Consider the following 6,263-nt stretch of genomic DNA (forward strand, 5'->3'; position numbering starts at 1 on the left):
GTAGGTTTTTGGGTGATTTGTCGAACACTGTATATATATATATATATATATATATATATATATATATATATATATATATATATATATAATTTTTTTATTTTTGTAGGACAACTAGATAGATAGATAGATAGATAGATAGATAGATAGATAGATAGATAGATAGATAGATAGATAGAAAGATAGATAGATATAGAGAGAGAGACACATATATACAGATATATATGTAGGTATGCTTATATTGGGAAGAAAGTATAAGTAGCAGAGGAACTATAGATAAGACCTATAACCTACGACACGCCTAGTACAGTAACATTTGTCACCTGGTGGAAAAGGAGCCGAATAAATTCCGATATCTCTGTCCCCTGGCAAACCCTCCACGACGACAGGAAGAAATTTTTCCCACATCTGCTCCTCCAATGGATTTAAGATTAGAGCTTGGGCTTCTGGCCCATCTCCAGTGCCAGAAGCATGCATCCGTTGTGCTTGGATTTTTTTCTTTAAGTTTGCCCTGATATCATCGAATCTCTTGCGACAATTCATCCGGTCCCTGACATGATTCCCACACGCAGACACAGCCAATGTTATTTGCTCCCACATTTCATTTTTGGATGCTGAACTTGTCCGCCCTTGAAATACATACAAAATATATGACGTCAATTATTATTAGAAAAACGATCAGTTGCCTAAACTGCTACCTGTTCCAAGAGATACCAAACATGCTGGTTAATTGGAATATGTGTACCACATGAGCATTTACGTGGAAACATACAAATGTAAGGAAGCTTGCATGAATATTGTATGAACTTTGTCAAACTTTTTAGACTGATTGTTATGGTCGTTATAAAGCATGAAGGAATATGTGTGTAACAATTAACTTTAATTGATAGATATTATAGAATAATATTTTGATATTAAGACATCTCACATGACCTAGGATAACATGTCCTTGAACAATCAATGCAAAGATAGACTTACCTAGTAAATGGCCATACAGAGAGTCATAGTGCTCTAAAATCCCTGTGACAAGAACTTTGTTTTCCTCTTCATTGAACCGAGGATTACATGGCCGCTCCACACGTTTCCTCCGAACACATGCAGGCCCAGAGCTTGGCTGCTGCTGACTGGACTCTCCTTCTTCCAATGGAAGAGACTCCAAAAGCTGGCCACCACCAACCAACCCACCACCAGACACACCAGCAGCACCAGCAGCAGACACCCCATCAGCACCAGCAACAGACACCACAGCCACACCAGCAACAGAGCCACCAGCAGCACTCACACTCCCAGAAACACCAGTCACACTTGCAGCAACAGCACTCCCCTGAATCCTACGTTCACTCAAACGCGTACTCACACGACTAGCAGTACCACTCACACCAGCATCACTCTTCCCACGCCTTGCGGCCATACCTCTAGCACTCACAAAGAACAGAAAAGAAATTTAAACACAATCGCACTGAACACTTACAAAGTGAAAACAAGACAAAGATGTTAACAAAACAACACAGGACAAACCTCTCACAATACACAACAACTCTCGCAGTCAATATGAAATATGTAAATCGGCCAGCTCTGTGTGTGTCTCTCTCTCTCTCTCACTCCCAACAACACAGAGAATGAATAAAAATACACGCTGCCTTTAAATGGGCCGCTCAATCCAAAACATGCTTGCTTCGGCAGATTCAGCAAGAAGTTTCATTGGCGAACCTAATACCACCCCGCCATACACACCGATACACCTGTGTGTGATCGGCAAATCATCGGCAGAGTGGGAGCAAATGTTTTCGGCTTGATTCGGAAGGGATTCGGCACTTATTGCATACGGAGAGGGAAAATCGGCAGAATCATGCCGATAAGGTACACTTGGCGATTGCACTTTTTCGGTGCTTACTGCATAGAGCCCTTTATTTCCAAAGATTTCGTTTGGGAACAAGATTTTTTGTTTGCCCCGTCCCAATACTGCACCGACACACTTTATTCGAGCAAATACCCAGTATGTACCTGGCAGATACCTGGAATGCGCCGCTCCTCACCTCTGACAAGCCCCGTTGCGTTTGCCTTCCCAGCCTGGGTTCATGCCTGGCTGACGGGCGGCTGATCTGTTAAATGATAATGATTAGGATTTAATAGGCTGCAATGCTTCGCGTGTCTACCAGATGGCATAAATTCATGAATTGTAATGCAGTATATATATATATATACTGTGCAGTATTGCAGCCAGTGGGAATAAAATGCTTCAATCCCTGCCTGGAAAATACCTCAATGCACTCGGGCAGAAAACAGTCACAAACCTCAATACACCCGGGTATACCCGAATTCGTGGGACTAGCCGAGCTCAAATAAAGTGTGTCGCCAGTGTAAGTGTATTTTTAGTGTAATTGTAAACAAATGTGTGTATGTTCTTTTCTGTAAATAAATCACAATTTATTTTATCGCTTCGCTTTGCTCAATCAAATGATCCGGGTATTAAGGTGTTAAAAGTGCTGGTCTCCCGTGACAGGCTTTTTTTCTGGTGGCAGCAGCGGGATCTGATTGAGCCTATGGTAAAGCATCCTGCGGGATCCTATAGCATAGCAGGAGACTCGAAAGTTGTGAGCTCCCAAAGCAAGAGGTAGCATACGCAAGGTTTACAAGAGCACGAAAAAATACAGTCACCCTTTGTACCATAACTTTGTGCATGCGGGTGAAACATGGACAAGCATGCAGGACGATTCCAGACTTGGGATCGTGCCTGGATCGTTGTCCAGTGTGAAGGTTATGGCTTACCGACGGCTAGTCGGTCAAAGGTGCAACTGGAGGAGAATTTGAAACTGCATGAAGCTGCAGTGATCACACCATCCCGGGGTGCAGGAGTTTAATCCAGCCCTGGAGGGAGATGGACATGGGGAGGGAGAGGGTGCTCACCGGGATAATTGTGAACGACTGGGTCTTGGGAGTGTGGGAGGGATAGTCCCCGTGGCTACTGGACTTTCTAACCCTGTACTCGCAGCACTTCTTGCCTCATGGGGAGAGAGGGCTACAGCAGATGAGAGGATTCAGATGCTTGCAGTAGTACACGGCCAAATGTCCCCTAACTCCCATACGATCAATGGGGAATAAGCAATCCCCCAAGTGGACCACCACAGTTTTAACAAGTTTGTTTGTGGCACCAATAAAATTTATGGTTTTCTCACGGACATTGAAACACAGTGTCTGAGATATTGGGTGCCAGAAAGGGACTGGGTGCTGAGAATGCATCAGTTGTTGTCTGGGATGGCCAAAGAAATGCTGCAGGGTATCCCATGAGAGGACCGGGATGATTACCAACATGTAAAAGCTTTGCTGCTTTTGCAGTATGCCCTCACCACCGAAACATACCGGGGCAAGTTCAACATAGGGGAACGTTATCTCAAGGAGTCCTATGTCTCGTACGGGGCCCACATGGCAATGCAGGAGACCCAGTGAGTAGAGGGTTGTGATGCTACAAAATACCACACTTTGCTGAACTTAATTTTCCAAGAACAATTATTGCATCAGTGTCCCTCGGATGTCAGGGCATGGGTCTTTGACCGTAAACTTAAGACCCATGTGGAAGCTGCAAGGATGGCTGATGAGTATTTGACCAGTCGCTCTTTGATGGATGAGAAAGGGGCTCCCAAGAAACCGGCTGTGCCAGCCAAGGGAGCCAAACAGACTCCTCAGTGGATACACAAGCCTGCAGCAGAAGACAGTGTCCCGAAAGCTGCAGAGTTTAAGCACGAGAGGAGATGCTATCTCCGTAACAAAGTGGGTCACATCAGACCAGACTGTCCGGACCGTGCCAGGTCAGGTGAACCCCACAGGGGCAATGTTCTCCAGCTGCGAGGCAAGTCACCCGTGTGCGGCTGGTACACACAGAGGAGTCAATCACAGCCACGGAATCAACACACAGAGTGACATCTGTGGAGAGATCTGCGCTTGCCACATCAGGACCAGCAGTGGAGACAGAGGGGCATCAGGTTGCACCAGTCGGGTTGCAATCTAATGATGTCAACCAGAAACATCTGCGTATGGTGACCATGGGAGATCGTCAAGTGGACGGCTTGCTGGACTCCGGTGCCATTATTACCCTGGTCCAACTTGATATGGTCCGACCAGAGGATTTGCTCCTGGGCACCGGGATGCAAGTAACCATGCCAAATGGAGGACCACGGTCACTCCAGGCTGCCCGGTTCTTTTTGGATTGGGGTGCCGGATGTGGCATGAGGGAGGTGGGGTTCTTGCCTGGGTTAGATTCTGAAGTCTTGCTCGACAATGATCTGGGGCATGTAACCTGTGTGTTCACAGCAGAGCTGGCTCCTGTTGCAGTGATTACTAGGAGCCAGTCAGAAAGGATCGCAGCAGATTCATCCCCTGTCTCCCTGCATTTGGGACCAACAGTTCCAGGGGTCGCTGCGGAGACCAGAAAGGTAAGCCAGACTGAGTCGCGACCAGAGACTGACTTACTGTTCCCTTTACCTGTTCCTGCTCCCCCCCAACTTTGAGACTAAGGGTGGGTGGCCAGTGTTAGGGACAGAGTTTAGGGATGCGGAGAAAGCTGACCCCAGCTTAGAAGGTATGAGACTTTGGCCGTCTAGGGCAAGTGAAGGGTCAGACCACTTTCTGTGGCACCGCGGGCTTCTGTGTAGGGAGCAAGGATCTACCGGGTTAGATAGAGTCTGGACAGGTAGAAGACAGCTAGCGGTACCCAGGGAGTACAGGCAGCATTTATTGCATGTAGCCCACTCCATTCCACTAGTGGGGCATCACGGGGTCACTTGGATGAGAGCTCGGCTGTTGCAGCGTTACTACTGGCCGGGGGCATCAGGGTCTGTGGCAGATTTCTATTACTGGTAATAGGAGAACCATTCCAGAGGGTAGCTATGGATTTAGTGGGACCCCTAATGGTTCCTAGCTGGTCGGGGATGCGCTACATCCTCATGGTGGTAGACTTTGCCCACAAGTATCCCCATCATAGTAAATGTCTGGGCAAATGGGCCAGATGTCCGGACAGCTCAGACCAAATGTCGCCATGTTAGGGGCCGGGTCTGGTATGCAAAGCTGCAAAGGTGCGAGGTTCGCGCCTGCCCTTAGCAAACTAAGAAGCCCTCTGCCAGGTTTTGCAAAGTTTTGGCAACTTCAGGATAGGTTGCGTATATTATTCCCACAGAGTAGATTGGCTGCACGGGTTAAGTATAGGACTGTTTAGTGTATAAGAAACCCTGCCGCCCATCGGGAACTAGATTCATCCAAGATTAACATCGTAACAAAGCTTCGTAACAAGCTTCAGTAGTTCGTAAGAACTAAGGTTTCCAGATCCAATACCACAGTGGCAGAACGAAGGAAGCAGCTCCAGTGGAGTAACAGTGGTTGCAAGCAGTGCCACTGACCGAGGACTGCTTTCCAGCTCTATTTGCGCACAACTCCCGCTCCTGGGAAATTGTGCCTAGAGACTTTATTTCCAAAGATTTCGTTTTGGGAACAACATTTTTTTTGTTTGCCCCGTTCCAGTAAGTGTATTTTTAGTGTAATTGTAAACAAATGTGTGTATGTTCTTTTCTGTAAATAAATCACAATTTATTTTATCTCTTCGCTTTGCTCAATCAAATGATCCGGGTCTTAAGGTGGTAAAAGTGCTGGTCTCCCGCGACAATAAGTCTCTATGCAGTCAGCCCGGGCATCTACCTAGGTGCCAGCATGTCTGCATAGAGTCCGTAGTTCAAAGAGGAGAGGATGTCCAGAGGTGAGAAAACAGTTTGGTGGGCGAGGAAGGACGATTGTCCAGATCCGGGGGAACAAAGCACATGGACAATCGCCCTTCCTCACCCACCAAACTGTTTTCTCACCTCTGGACAACCTCTCCTCTTTGAACTATGGACTCTATGCAGACATGCCGGTGCCTAGGTAGATGCCCTGGCTGACTGCATAGAGACTTATACACATAGGGACTTATGTACTAAGCTCCAATAGAAAAATCGCCATTTTTTACAGTGTTCAGAGGGTCAGTCTCCCAGACTTGGCAGAGCCTGCCCAGCGGGTGGCCATGAGTTAGCCAGGGGAGATACTGCTCCTAGGCACATTTCCCATTGGCTGATTCATATTTTCCGCCCACCTGGCTTTTTGAGCTGGCTTGGCACGCCTCCTCCTCTGATGTCAGCCAAGAGACGAGCCTCCGTTTCGATTGGCTAGTGGGATAGGGTTCCAACGCTCTGATTGGTCACTCCTCCTACCTCCATGCTAAGGATAAGTTAGTGGAGTGTATGTAA

This window comes from Ascaphus truei, chromosome 5 (assembly GCF_040206685.1).
Source record: "Ascaphus truei isolate aAscTru1 chromosome 5, aAscTru1.hap1, whole genome shotgun sequence".
Lineage (NCBI taxonomy): Eukaryota > Metazoa > Chordata > Amphibia > Anura > Ascaphidae > Ascaphus > Ascaphus truei.